At 40.4% G+C, this 16,060-nt stretch overlaps 1 protein-coding gene across 6 annotated transcripts in view; it reads right to left on the bottom strand.

Moving 5' to 3' along the window:
• Positions 1 to 16,060, bottom strand: part of LOC125428294 (contactin-4) — a 679,975-nt gene that overhangs the window by 188,788 nt on the left and 475,127 nt on the right. The gene's annotated exons all lie outside the window — the stretch shown is intronic.

Raw genomic sequence — 16,060 nt, 5'->3', positions numbered from 1 at the left:
TGTGTCTCCAGTGCCAACCTGGACACGCTTAATAGATTATGCGCCATACTTGGTATGTGTAACACGTTCTGCAGGGTAATCCCCATAGCTTGTAAAAACACTTCTCCTAGGGACTGTACAACAGCTGCAGAGCTGTCAGCAAGAGTCACCTCTCCAATATCCGGTGTCCTCTTCTTCTGCAGCGAACTTGCCCTTGCTACTATATGTTCTGTAGACCCGGTGTCCAAAAGCCACGTAGATTTTGGTGCTTGGGTACGTTGCACCAGAAAGGCGCTTCCTTTCCCGGTCCTCTGCACAGCCTGTTGCTGACGTCTAGGTCGCTGACGCCCTCGCTGGCAATTCCTCGCTAGGTGGTTGGTTGCTCCACAGGTGTAACATCTGCGAACAGCATTCGCTTCTGCTGACTTGTCACCTCGGTCCTTGCTGATGCTGTCGTTCACTGGAGGCTGAGGGTAGGCACGTAAATCCCTTTGCCCCTTCCATTCCAAAAGCCTCCCAGACACGTAGTCCAATGTTAAATCATCCTCTGGCACACTTTGTAAGCCATCCACTAATGTGTCCCATTGTGTGCCAAGAGAAGAGAGCAAAATCAAAGCTTGCAGAGTATTATCAAAAGCCAAACCTCTATCGGACAAATCAGCAAAGAGTCCTCTCATTTGTTGCAGATGGGAAATCACATTGCCATTTGTTGCAGATGGGAAATCACATTGCCATTTGTTGCAGATGGGAAATCGGACAAATCAGCAAAGAGTCCTCTCATTTGTTGCAGATGGGAAATCACATTGCCATCATGCAACTTGAGATTAAAGAGTCTACGCACCAGAATCAGCTTGGAGCCCGCTGTTGTCCTCTAGTACAACTCTTTCAGGGCAGTCCAACACCCCAAAGCTGTTGTTTTATCTTGCAGGAACACCAATTGGCTGTTTTCCACTAGATAGGACACAAGAATGTGATGACTCCGGTCTCTACAGAAGTGTAATCGGGTCTTTGCAGTATATTGCTTCCATTAGCAGACCAGATATTTCACATGCTGTCAACGTACTCAGCAGACGATGCCAACAACCAACTGAAACAGACTGGACTGGGGTAAAAAGGGTACTGAAATACCTTAATGCAACCATGTCTAAAGGTTTACTGCTGTGTCCAGACCAAACTACCAACATTGCTGGATATGCAGATAGCAGTTTTGCGAATGAAGAGAACAATATGTCTTGTACCGGGTATGTGATAACCTACGCAGGTGTACCCATTTTATGGGCATCATTTAAGCAAAAACTAGTAGCACAAAGCAGCTGTGAGGCCGAATACAGCGCTGTGAATAGTTGTGCTTTAGACATGCAATGGGTGTCTGAATTAGCTAAAGACCTAGGTCTCAAGGTACCAAAACCAAGCATATTATTCAATGACTCTCAAAGTTGTATACAGTCTCTTAAAGGCGAATCTGTTAAGACCAGAACAAAGTATATAGGAGTAATGCTTATCAAAACATCAGACAAATGATTCAAACAGGACTCATAGAGGCAAGCTTCCTACCTTCACAGGACAATAAGGCAGACATCCTGACCAAGCCATTAACCTCTATAAAACATGAAAGAGGCGCAGAGTTGTTGGGTATAACTGATGCATCTCAAGTAAGTCAGCTATGTTATGGAATGTAAGGCATACACTGAATTGATATATGTGTAAATGTAATTGTTAATGTGATAAACAAAAATGTGATGTAGGTTTGCCAAGCATCTGGGAAGGGGTGTCAGGAGCTGAAGGTATAACAGCTGCATGGCAAAACCCTTGATTGCTTTAATGGACTGCTGAAGGACTAACAGCATTCACCTGTTGGCAGTCAGCCAAAGGGAATGACTAAGCATGATTGCATCAGCTATATATAAGAGTCATGTGACCTTTGACTGTACTAGCCATAGGCTAATTAATGTATTATAGTGTATATAAGTAAGCTAACTCAGTTAAGCATGTTCCTTGCTGGGGACAGGACCTAAGCCGAAGGCTCTGTCCGTTTAAACTGTATATATTGTATCAATGCCAATACATCCTTTCTTTGAGTGAACTCCCTGGCTCCAGTGGTTATTGCCGCACTCTGTGTATGCTCAGTTGCGCCTACGCTGTCAGCTCGTGTCAAATCATGCCGATGCAAGCCCGTGAGCCTGAATGTGCAGAAACTGCCTAAGTTTTTCTTTCTTCCATGTTGTCCTCACAATGGTTAGGTATGTAGAGAAGGAGGAGGAGGTTTGGATTTATACTCCACTTTTCTCTTCTGTAAGGAGTCTCAAAGAGGCTTATAAACTCCTTCCCTTCCTCTCCCCACAACACACACCTTGTGGAAGTGGGGCTGAGAGAGTTCTGAGAGAACTGTAACTAGCTCAAGGTCAACCAGCAGGCTTCCTGTGGAGGAGTGAAGAAACAAACCAAGTTCACTAGATTAGAGTCTACTGCTCATGTGGAGAAATGGAGAACCAAACCCGGTTCTCCACCCTCCTAACCACTACACCACATTGCCCCAAGATAAACCACTGAATTTCATGGCCATGTGGGGACTTGACATTGGATATTCCCAATCTCAGGTTGTTATATGTGTACACAACATGTAAAGACTAAAACAGAGTTCACATAGAGGTTGTCTCTCGATTGTGTGTGTCTAAAACACATACCCACGCAATTGTAATTGTTGATCACATAAGTACATTTTTACTAAACCATGCACAGAAGTTGGAGGAAATGTATTATTTTAATTGCTTTTATTATTAGCTACCCTATGTCCACTTATGTTTGGTTTCCTTTGCATTGCACATGCATTCCCTTCCAATTGGGTTATCAGCTATGCACATGTTTCCTTTTCTCCAGAATTCATTGCACTTTCAGATCTGAAAATGTCCATGGTTTCTGAAAGCGCTCAAAGTGCCACTTTTCAGAGAAAGCGAAGGGAATCAACATATGTTTTGCTTTCTTTCGGTTTCCTCACTCTTCCTGGCTTTCCCTGACCACACAACAGCAGTTTCTCCCAATCAGATAGAACAAGGGAGTGAGGGATGGGCCAAAGGGTGGATTGGATCAGCTGCAAACATTTCACAGCAGGAGAAACTCATTAAAAAAACCTCTAGGAAATTACAAAGTAACTGTCCTCTGGCTCTATTTAATGTCTGGATCATGTCTTGCCAACCAAGTCAGTCCCAGAACCAAGGGGTACTTCGCCATAGGTGCCAAAATGAACTGGATCCATTCCTAGTGTGAGCCTATCCCTACTAGGACAGGTTCAGTCACTTGAGACGTGGAGTGGGTAGCCACTGCCTGCCCATCTATCTGATCAAAGGGGATCAGGCGCTTCAAATTGAAAAGCTATAACCCCAGTCTAGTAGCTACTGCTGGGTTGATCAGACAGTGATCACACCCAGAGTCTACTATGGCCTTCAAAGTCACACAAATTTTTTTTGTAGACTCCATAAATTTAACTTGTGCAATAAGGGTCCACTAATCCGTGATGTGACACCATGTTTTCCAACCTGGTCTCCCGCACTATCTAAGTAAGATCGGCCCCATTTCCCTCTAACAATGGGGTGGGGGTTGGCCTCTTCATCTGTCAGATCCTTAGCTGAGGTCTCATTCTCCACTGCAGAGTTGGGTGTAGTGGTTCCCAGACCCGGTTGAGATGCAGATATGAAATTTCGCTTGGTCTACTTAGGAAGCATTTTCTTCTTTCTTATCCCCTCACTGGTCAGCATGGAGGGTGAGGACCCAGACTAGGGATAGGAAGCAATCATATGGTCTCCCCCCCGACAATGGAGACACAACCTCAGGTGGCGGTGGTCATACTCTGTCTCCTTTCTGGTCTTTGCACCACTCACCTTCCCTTTTGTGGGGATCCCTGCATGACTAGGGCTGCTGGGGGACCCTTGACAGTGCAAGGGGTTGGGCTCGCAGTTCTTCAAACTGCTGGGTCATCTCTCTGGATCCTCTCTGAATCTCATTCATCTCCCTTCTCGGGGTCTCATATTCAGCCTCCAGATGGTGGAGCTCCTGATGGATAACAGATGACTAGTGGGACTCTCTGAAGTCTGTGAGTTTGGCCTCATTCCAAGATGCGTCTTCCCAATGGTGCCTCAACCAAGCATGCAGCCATGAGGCTTGTGCTGGGTTGGATGGTGTTCCAAAAATTCAAGCTGTGAGAAACAGCTCCGATCCACATCTCCAGGTCTTGTGGGGGTAGGGACAACCGTTGACCCTGCTCCCACATCTGGTTGGGTAGCTTTCCTCCCTCCTTATCCCAGGGGTCCTTTGTCCCCTTCTTTGGTTGGTAGTGGAATGGTGCCCCTGTCTGCATTGGGATCACTGGCAATGGCTGTCACCCAGACCACATACTACTGCAGGATGGGCACTGAGCTGCTCTGGACTGTTCAATAGCAAGACTCTATGTTCAGTTGATTTCTTTATTATGAAACAATATCAGGAATAAACATTTAGATTTCTATTGCCAGAAGTAAGCATAAGCAGCAAAGCATCCTCCATTATACTCCACACCAAGCCCACATCACATAACATTACCCCGCCTACCAATTCCCAAGGAAGGATAGCATCCCTCCAGTCCCACAGGTCAAAGATGATGCAGCCTCCCCCGGGGTCAAAACAACCTGTATTCCACACTACTGACAGAACTACAACATACTTTCTCATGGGCTGATAAGACATTGCTTGGGAAGCAAAAATACAAAGAATGAGAAAGTATAACCACTGTAATAAAGAGGGAAGGAGATGAGAAGTGAACGGATTCTACATCCCTAGTGGGAGACAGGCAGGATCAAACCAGAAATGGGCTGACCACGACACAGAACAGATTAAAAATGTCATAAAAAGAATAGTTTAGAAGTCATTAAGTGCAAAAATCATAAGATATTTAAATTGCATTAAAATCAAATTTAATGAAGTACAAAGATAATCCACAATAACACTAAGTGGTGGTGATGCAATACTCCTTGTTTTACTAAACTGAAAAATAGCTAAAATAGTGGCGAATCCCTGGTCTTTGTTCAAGCCTCAGGAAATTCAATTACATTTCTTGATCAATTCTAATTCAGAGTTTCATCCTGGAACTTCCCTTTGAAGAATGGTAACTTTTAGATTGGTGAAAGGATTCCTAAGACATTCTAGAATTAAATTGCTGAAATAGAATTAATCAAGAAATCTGATTGCACTGGGAAGGGGGAAAAAGCACAATTTGTGAGTGGGTGAAAATAATGTGTTGATAACTCGGTGCTGCATACTTGAAAACCTAGTGCTTAGATGTAACTTGCTCCTGAAGTCTAAATGGGAAGACAGGAGGCAGTAGTTATTTTGCAGTGAGAGGAAGCTACTCTGCTCATTCTCAAAAGTATTTTTCCAAAATTTCGCACTAATGTTGAAAAAATAAGGAGAAGGGGAAGCTGAATCCTAGGCAGAAATTAAATTAACACTGGGAAGGATACATGATTACATTTTGCATAGTAAGAAGTGGGGGTAATTGTGGAAAAGAACTATTTTATTAATTACTGCTAGAGTATGGAAGGAAACCGAAGAGTGAATTGTTATGTGGAAAGGAACAGACAGTATGTCAAGACCTGGTTCCATACTGATGCCTTGCCATTTCTTCAGGGTAGTACGGGAGGAGGTGACACCTGGCTGTTCTTATTTGGCTATTACTCCTGCTTGGAGTTTGGGGCAGAGTATTGTTTTGTAGAAGTGTGCTGGTTCAATGACATGCCTTTCCTAGGCTGGGTGAAGCTGGCTGATTAACTCAGCAATGGCCTTGGGAGAACAGCAAGCAGGTAATGGATTGGGGTGATAAAGGGCGAGCTGTTACTTGGTACCAAGGTATTGGGGGAAGAGGATGCAGTAGTTTTATAGGGATGGCTTGGCAGGAATGTTTTAGTCTTGGCAATGATTTTTTTAGGTGGAATTCAAATCAATAAATCTATTCCAGTTTTAACCATGTCTGATTATTGGGAGAACATGGAACACAACACAGTATGTATTCTCTTTTTGTAGTTTTTGAACATATAACTGTGGCACAGAACTAAGCGAAGTACTGGGGCTTTAATCTAGGGGATATGCTATCACTCTGCAATTCCTGTCTCTTAATTCTGAATGTTTAGAGATCAGCAACTGTTTAGCGATGATGAGAAAACACTCAAGACACTGGCTTTGTTAGCTGTTACTTCTGCTTAAGAATTTTGCATCATGGATGCTCCACCTGGTCTTGTGTTAGTTAATGAGGTGTATCAGTGTTCTTCAAGTGCAAAATCAAACCAAAGTCCTGTAAATTATATAAATTAAATGGGTAAAATACACGTGTATTACAAGTATTTGACTTGCCTTATTGCTTCAATCATGTGGAGTCATGTCTGCATGCAGTTATAGCTCCTGCTTTCTGCTTGCAGCAGATTTGTGTCTGGCTGCTGGACTCTGCCGTAGGCCCACTCATTCAGGATGTATAATGTAGGGATGTATAATGCTTAATGTACAATGTCCTCATTATGTAACTGTTTATGGCATAGTGATGAGTGGTATAAGGGACATCATACTCATATTTGTTTTCTCAAATAGCCATGGGACTTGGGAAGGATCACGGCCTCTGGTTAAAATGCCATACTTAGTCTAATTTCCCTTTAAGGCCATCTTTGCAAGGGGTTAGGACTGTGTACATTTCCAAGAACAGCAACACACAGAAACACACATTCTACAATCATTTGCCTAACAACATTTCATTTGCATGCCATGAATGGTCCATCAAAAGAGCAACGTACTTAACTAATAAGATATTCTGTCTCCTTTCAATATTCCCAGGGATTCTGCAGAATGAAAATACTATTAAAATTCTGTTTCCACAAATGCTGCATGAGTTACAGATGCCAGATATCTTTCCCCGGGCTGTCTATCATGTGGCAGCCCAACTGGAATCTAAAAGTTAAAACAGTGGATGTTTGCTAGGAAACTTGCAGTTTTCAAAGATTTAGTCAGTTGCTAATGGGTGGGGGAAGTCTCTTGGTAGTTAATGCACATGTGTCAGAGTTTCAAACTTCTGCACAGATCCCTAGAGAAAGCCCGGGTGACAGATGTGTTCAAGGCAGAATTGCAAGCAGGCTGAGCAGTCAGATGGAGATCATTAGTCTGTGTGACGAGTCACCAATCCTGAGTGATTAACAGGTAACAATTGACAAGAATAATATATACATTACATATAGGCAAGGTTAGCATACCATAATGTTTTCATATATATGTTTGCAAAGTCAGAAAAAAATTATACAGAAGAATACGCCGGTAGCATGGCATACCACTCATAACTGCAGAAATCAAGCGGCACTGACTCTTACGCAGTAAGCAGCTCTTCTGAAAGAGCTTGCTCAAAGATGCAAAGACAACCAAATTATATTCTCATTTCAGGCAACTGAAGAATGAAGCAGTTCCCAAACTTCAATTTACAAAGGCCCCGAACCACTACTGGACACAAAAGCCAGCAAAATTAAAATGTTGCTTGAGTTTAAGCGCAAGGGATTTAATTTACCACTGGCCTTCCATTTACAGACTTGTAAAGCTCCCTCCTGGTTTTTTTTTTTTTGCATCCCTCAAGAAATCTTTTCACATACATTCTATGTAAATGTTGTGCCAAGGTCTGCAAATGGTCCAACCAGGTCCAACCAATTTTACTGCAGGCAACTTTCACCAGACACTGGCAATAGACAGATATAGACATTATTTTGATAGTGGATCTGCCACAAGAAAGCAACAACAAAAAATGAAAACACAGCTCTCTAGTGACTCAGCAGCAGGGAGATGGAAGAGACGACGCTGGAGGTGGAGCAACAGGAAGAGACAGAAGTACTGCCATTTCAACCCCTTCTGCCTCAGACATTTTCTGTTGTCCCCTACCCCCACAGACACAGTGTGTATGACCCTAACTCTACATAGGAGGTGGCTGTGGTGCCCACAACTGCTAATTATAGTAGGTGCTCTTATTCCTCCATGGTCTGGAAACACTTCCAGAGGATGGAGAATTCCCATGTGCTGGCCAGCCAACCAAGAGGCAAGTTGCTTAATGCCTTTTTGCCCTCCACATTTCCTGCAGAGAAGGTTCACCAAGTATCTAATAGGCAGCACTCACGGTTGAAACACAGCCAATCCAGCCCGCCTCCCAACCCCACTCCAAAGTTCCTCCCAACAAAGTTCCTATCAACAACACGATGAAACAATTCCTCTTTTTTGTCCAAAACTGTTCTCATGAGCTTCTTTCAAATCTAAACTGACAACACTCTTCCAGGAATAACTGTTCCATCAAGCACTGAGCTTCTTCCATCGGCTCAACTTCACCCCTCCTCAACTTTTTGAACCCGAAAAGGGAACTACTGCTAGGACATCTTGCTCTACATGAACATTAAAAAAAACACCCGAAGGAGATGTTTTCATACTCTGTTTCACATAAAGGTGATAGTTTGGTCAGTTGACATGCAGTGGTTGAGAAAGTTGTATGCTTCTGCATTAGAATATAGTTCTGAATTAATATTAGAATTAATCATTTTTACACACTGCCTTTGACAAAACCATTATTTTGTGCAATATTGAACATGGTAATTTGATGGAAGAGCATTTTATGCCCAAATGTATTTTAACTTTCAAACAGGAGCAAGGCTAGGTAGGCACTAGGACCCAGGCGAAGCATTATACAACAAAGAAGATCTGGCATGCTTTGTTCCTGTGGTGGAGGAATATACAATCGACTATCATCTTTATAAGGAACAGAGTACAGCATGTAGCACTTTTGTTAATGATCTGCCCAGATCATAGTCTCACTACTGTATTAATGGATGGATCCACCACTCACTACTCTGATGAGAACTTAGTGGCAACTGTGAAGAAGACGGCCTCTGTTCACAGTCTGAAATTAGGGATGAAATCTGATTTCTGTTCCTTTCTTCGGCTTTCTGTTTATTTGTATTTATTGTTTTAATGCTTTTGAATTAATCAGAATGTGAAGAAAATATTTTAAACTATGTCCTTTTTAACCAGTTCAATTTTAGAGTTCTCAAATCTGACCAGCCTAACTTAGGTATTTTCCTATGGTGTTCTTTGGAATGGGCTGCCAGGTGCCACTTAGATCTGTTTTGTTTACCTATTTGGTATGTTACTCAGTAAAGCAGGGAGCTGGAACAATTCCACTGATAGACATTTCAGTGAACACATGCCCCAGTGACACAGCTGAAAACCTGCTATTCGATGTAATGCTTTAGGCTGTCTGATTTGTGCTAGCTCAAGCAGTTTTCGTGGCTGCTTCCTGTTTAGCCAAACGTAGAGGAAACATTTTGAGCTCACTTTCACTCAATCCTTGTAAATAAACTCCACACATGACATTTTTATTTTGTTTTGAGAGGATGGGGAAGATAATGTCTCCATTTGTAGGTAGAAGAAGCTGATTTTTTTTTCCTTCGGAGGGGTGTCTTTTTAACGAGGGGACCTTATAATGAAATACAAGAAATGAAACTTCGAGATTATCATTATAACTGATCATGCAAGTCTACTATTCTATACTCATGTTTCTTGTAATACGATCATCGTCAAAATATTCCAATGCCTTCATGTGAAAAGGGACACAGGACTGAAATTGTGAATTAGGGTTGTATAATGGCAAACGTTATTCTGTTTCACAGAAGAGGTAAAAAAATCATAATCATGCATGATTATAAATATTATTCTTTTTAAGTTTGAGGGCTTACCCAGTATTTAATGATTCTATAATGTTATATCGTTTTTCTACTTAACACAATATAGCACCTGATGAAGTGACCTGAGAAACATTGATGAACTACTGAAAATACAGCACAGGAAATGGGTGGTGTTTTCTCCCTCCGCTTTTAAAGACAAAACTCTCTAGAACAACAACAGGTTTAACAACATGTTCCATTTAGTATTTTGTTTTAAATGAATTTTTGAAAAGAAAACCCACTTATTCCGTATGAAATCCATTCACCCCACTTTTGGATGCTGAAAATACTTGCTAATCATTTGGCTCATTTAGCATTAGATAGCGTTTTTATAAGAAGTAGAGGCTTGTTTTATTATTATTACGGTATTTTTCAAATGGAGCAGAACAGTTTAACGCCAGTAACTGCTGTACAAAGTACTCTGTCATAGATCTTAGAAAAACAACTGAAGAGAGCCAGCTCAATCCTCGCTGAAAATGAATCTATTGTGTCACAGAGAGCAGGAGTCCACAATGAAATCCAAGAAAGTTTTACCACATGCTTACAATGGTTCATTTTATAAAGCTCTGTTTCCTGCTTGCAATTATTGATGGGGTCATCTCTGGGGTTCAAATTTATCTCCTTTTTATGACAACATGTTTTATCTGAGATGTCTTATCAGCTATGACACTTATGAGATGGCCTTGGCTAAGTCTTTATTCATAGCCAAGCTTGCTTGACAGGCAGGATTTCCAAATCTGGGTTGGAAAATTCCTGGAGATTTGTGGGTTGGAATCTGCACAGGACAAGGTTTGGGGAGGCAAAGGACCACAGTGGGATATGATACCACAGAATTCACCTTCCAAAGCAGCTATTTTCTCAAGGAGAACTGATCTCTATTGCCAGGAGACCAGGGGTACTTTCAGGAGTTCCTTGAGAGTCACAATTCTACTGACATGAATGGTGTGGTTGAGAGGACAAAACATAATCTGAGTTCCTTGGAAGAAGGGTGGCGCCTTAGATCCTGACTTTGTTGGGAGAAAGTCAGACATATTAATATTTTAAAATCCATTTTAATAATTAATAAATAAATACTGTTGCTCCCAGTGAGTATTGTGTTACAGTAGGTTTTCCATATGTAATTTGGGCTTTGTTCACGTAATATGGGGCTTGCTTCCTGACAGACACGCATACATCCAAAGAAAGATATCATGTCTTTTAATATATGAAACACTATAACAGCAGTTCTGCTCACTCTCAGCTTCAAATATGCAACCCTTGGCAGAATAAGGAAACAAATAAAAATAGAAAAAGAAATCTAAACATCTAAATGTTGAGCCACCTTAGTAATTATATTTGTTTTCAACAAGGTAAGGTATTAAAAAACAAAACAACCGCTTCCCACTAAAAAAAACTACAACCAGCAGAGCAAACAGCAGGAGTTCCCAAATTTAACACATTCTATGAATGCTATTTTCCATTCTCAAATGTTCCCCCATCTGATTTGTGTCCTATTGTCTCAACACTGCCTATATGTCTGATGTGTATGTAAACAAATGGAGTATGTATGTATGCTTGTATACATACTTCATTTTCACTGCATAAAAAGGTGGAATCCTATACTATCAAGGTTTTACTTTATAGGATGTTGAATTTTACAAGGTTATGCACAAGATTTATCACCAAAAATCTTTTTGTTTAACAGATATAACAAGTGAGAATAAATTGGCATGGCTCCATTTCTTAACCGGTAGATTTTTTCAAGCAGCATATCAGTTCTAATATAATTCATATTACTGGAATTTTATGAAAAGGATGCCAATTAACTCCCTATACAGTAAGATAACAGGAATGTAGAGGATTTTATTCCTTCTAAAGAAGATATGCTTGCATCTTAGTCACCATGAAGTGTTGGGGGAAAAATGAGGAACTGCCTTTCTTGTGTTAACAAGTCATCACTTTGAATAAATTCACCCCTGATATTTCCTCCTGCAACACTTAATACAAGAACAACAGCAAGAACTGTTGGATAGAGAAATTGGTGAAAAATAAAGTGGAATTAAGAAATGATCTATTATTTATGGAAATAATAGAAATATGTACAAAATGTTGATTAGAGCAATACATGCAGTGATAGCATTTGGATGAAAAGATGAGAAAAAATGGACGATTCAGAAATGGCTGGAATATATATGGGAACAAGTGACATTAGACATTTTTGAAATATTATCAAAGAATAAAACATGGCAAGAAAAACAGAACAAAATAATGAAGATATGGACAAGTTATGAGAACTGGATGAAGAAGACGGGAGTCAAAGAAGACATATGGATGAGGAGACAACAACGAATGGACTTCTTGCTGTTTGGTTGAAGAAAAGTAAACAGAATATTTGGGGGAGGGTGGGAAAAAAGGGAAAATGCATTGTTTGGAAATTATATCGGAAAGGCATAAATAGAATGATTATTTCAAACTATACAATAATTTTTTTAAAAAAACATAATGAGAAAACAAATGCTACTGGAGAAGACAACAATACTAGGAAAAGTAGAAGGCAGAAGGAAAAGAGGAAGACCCAACATGAGATGGATCAGTTTTATAAAGGAAGCCACAATCCTCAGTTTGCAAGACCTGAACAAGATCTTGCACAATAGGATGTTTTGGACTACACTGATTCATAGGATTGGCATGAATTAGAAGCAACTCGACAGCACTTAGCACACAGAGAGCAGAGTAACTTGCTGCTAATTGACATGCCCAGATATTTGTATTATCCCTCCCAAGGGTTCATTATTTCCGATCCTTCACTCATATTCAGCTAGTATGTGAATAATTTTGGTAAAATTGGAAATGAATGCTTTGGCCAGAATTAAAACCTAAGCCAGCAGCAACCTAGGCAAAGAGTAAGGTGTAGTGGGAGGAGGGTAGTTCCCTTATTTTGGTGGAGTTTGGCTGTGACTATGGGCCATATTCACAGGCACCTTCTATAGGGTACATATGTGTCTAAGAATATGTGGTAACAGACAATGTTAGTGTTTATAAATGTGGCATCGAAACTGAGCATAAAACTATATATTTAAATAACAGAACTCTTTGAATCTCTTCTGAATTCCCTAGTGTGCTGTCCTCATACAAAAATACCATATAAATGCTTGCTCAAGCGTTCTATATACAAAATTCTAATTACTTGCTAGTGGGTTCAATAATTTCTGTATTTCTTAGAAACCTCTCAGGACATCCATTAACACTTGAATTCAAAAGTGATGATGTAAATGCAGAGCAAGTTAATTACATATGTACAACAGAATTGAAATACCAACCTAGTTTAGAATTTAAAAATACATAATAATGTACAAAACCAAGTGTGAGGCTTCTCTTTGCTGTTCTGGTTCACCCACCATCTGCCATCCTTGATGGTCCCAGAATGGGAAGGGGAGGGTGTTCAGGTATCCTGGTTCTCTCCAAGTGAACATGCCTTGCTCTCTCTTTCTAGAAATGTGTATTCCACTCTTTTTTCCCTCCCTGGTCTGGTTTTTCCTCCCTGGCCCTTATATACCACCCTTTGCTTCACCCTCTGGACCTTGGCTCCGATCAGGGTTTGACCCAGTCTCATCCAGGAAGTGAAAAAAGGATACTCATCTCAGGGCTCTCCCAACTTTAAAGATACAGGAGATGGCTCTGGTGGCCAAGAGATTTTAATTTCACATCACCTTTTAGACAAATACAAGTGTGCGGACTGTGGAAACCAAGGTCCAATGCCCTTTGGGCCCTTTGTGCTTCGCAGTGGGATACCCCCGTGTTTCCTCATTTACATGCAAGGAGGAGCCCCGCTGCTTCCCCAGAACATAGCTACCATTTTGCCTGCCACCTGAGGAGAATGCTTCCAGGTTTTGGTGCTTGCTTGTTGCCTGCTTATGCATTTTTTAAAAGACTGTTTCTTTGATCTATTGCTTTCTAGAACTGCTGGCAGAAGTAGGGAGAAGCAAGGAGAAGCAGAAAAGGTGAAGGAAGCACAACACATACCACTCTGTTCCACATTCCCTGCACAGTCAGGGCGGAAAAAACCCCCACACTTTGCCTGCCCTTGGAAATTGTGGCGCTTCTCTGAACTGTTGTGTGGTGAGTTCCAAAGGTGGGGAAAGGTGCACAACTGAGCATCTGATTCAAAGGCCAGTTGGCATATAGCATTTCTATGCCCATTAATCATTTGCTGAAATTAATTTAAGTACCACCCCTCCACCTGCAAGTCTTAGTTGAAAATTGTACCCTCAAGCAGTGCAATCATTACCTGATAAACAGCATTGGTATGAGAGAGAAATTCTTTACATTACCAGAAGAAACTCTTAACATAATTATAGCTATTAATATAAGGTATAATGCAAGTAGGTGAACAGTTATTTGTGAAATGCTACAGGCTTTAACTGAATGCTGGCAAAATGATTGGTTGTTAATCATAATGCACTAGAACAATGGAAATTATCTAATACACTTCTCTACTGATGTCTCAACAGAGTGAGTTGGATGTCATCAGTCTTACAATGGAGCCTAATAACAAACAGGTTGAAAAATTATAAGGATTATTAATTATATTTTCAGCACTTGATTGTTAGATACCTTTAACCAGCAGAAGTTCATATAATTAACAGTACAATCCCATGCAGAGTTACTTCAGACTAAGCCCATGAAAATCAGTAGGAATAAACCAACTAGTGTTAGCTATACTTAGTATCTGTCACATGATCATTAGAAATAGTACCACATAAAGATAGGAAAGTAGACCAAACCACAGAAGGCCTATTAGTATATATATAGGCTTCAAATTTAATTGAAGGAGTGACATTAAATGCCCCCTGTTCTACTTTACCTCACAAGATGGTGCTTTAAGGATGGAATTCAGATTGGAAAAATATAATGGATGAAATTAATACCTCCTCCTACATTAACTCTGCTTCAAGCAGGCACAGAGCTTTTGGAATCAATTTGTTTTTGTTTGAAGTTGGACATTCCAAGGGCAGATTTTTTTTCATGTCCTATTCTGGTCTAGGATATGGGTCATGAACTGTTTTAAATCTAAATTTTCTGCATTGGTCACAACCTCCAATGGAGTGATTTAAAGCAGCAGATGCTGCTGAAATGCTCTCACGCTACTTATAATAAAATGTCCATTAGATGCTTTTGTGATACTGGTGTACATTTTTCAGAACTACGCTTTAACATAATGACAGAATTTGCCATCACCTTTTAGACAAACACAGAGAACAATATTCCGTTATGCTCTGAGCTATAATTGTTGTTGTCAAAAAGTCTCATTGGAACTTCATCATTTTGTTTGTCTACTGATTCTGCCATCTGCCACCAAGCAAGCATTGACTTTGTGACTGTTGCTAATGCAACTTTCTTGTTAACTTCGTTTTCTGAGCAGCAGCAGCATCAATGAAGCTGACTCCTGTTATAGAGCAGGTTTTGACAGAGATCCCATATCTCCGGAGGACAATGAATCATTTCACACTGCACAGAAACTGGTTCCCCGGGAAATCCTTTTATTTAAATAGTTTACTTACAACCTAGAGGGACTTGCTATGATTTTGGTATGTGAACCCTAAAAGGTTACTCCTGTTAATAATAGAATATCTTTTCTTATGGATTAAAGAGGCAGGAATAGCTCAACATCCTGAAAGTAAAACATAAATAGATCTTCATTCAAGAAAGCAGTCTTGTACATATATGAAAAAAAAATAAAAGAAAGAATATTAGAAACACAACAATTAGAAGAACCAGCCACAGAATGAAGGAAACGTCAGGAGAGAACGCTGCTAGAACACGGCCATACAGCCCGGAAACCACACAGCACCCCAATTAGAAGAACATTTTTATGTTCTTCTAAGGCTTAACATTGCTCAATTACAGATCTGTCTAAATCATCATACTAGAGAAGATAACAACAGTTTAAAGGACAGAAAAATATCGGTGTAAACAGTATTTTTAACTAGAACATAAATTGCACATATATTAAGTCTTAATTGCAGAATGACAGCTCAAACTGTAAATCTTTCTAGTACTCTTGAAAGGCATTTGAGCCCATGGCCGTCCATTAGCCTTTTCTGTGTCCTTATTGATTGAATCTGGGACATGAAAGTTGTACTTGAAAGGCCATGTGGATGCAATGGAGAACCAGTGCTTGAAGTATGCATCATCTGATCCAGTCAAATCTGGTGGTATTGTCACCTCTACTATATATAATTAGTAGGACTGCCATCCTTCTGGGGAGCCTAGAAATCTTCTGGAATTGCAACCGATCCCCAAAGTGTAAATATCAATTCCCCTGGAAAATGTGGAACTCTGTGACA

This window comes from Sphaerodactylus townsendi, linkage group LG03 (genome assembly GCF_021028975.2).
Source record: "Sphaerodactylus townsendi isolate TG3544 linkage group LG03, MPM_Stown_v2.3, whole genome shotgun sequence".
NCBI classification, from domain to species: domain Eukaryota; kingdom Metazoa; phylum Chordata; class Lepidosauria; order Squamata; family Sphaerodactylidae; genus Sphaerodactylus; species Sphaerodactylus townsendi.
Note: the sequence above shows the minus strand (reverse complement) of the source record. Positions and strands in the feature narration are given on the sequence as shown.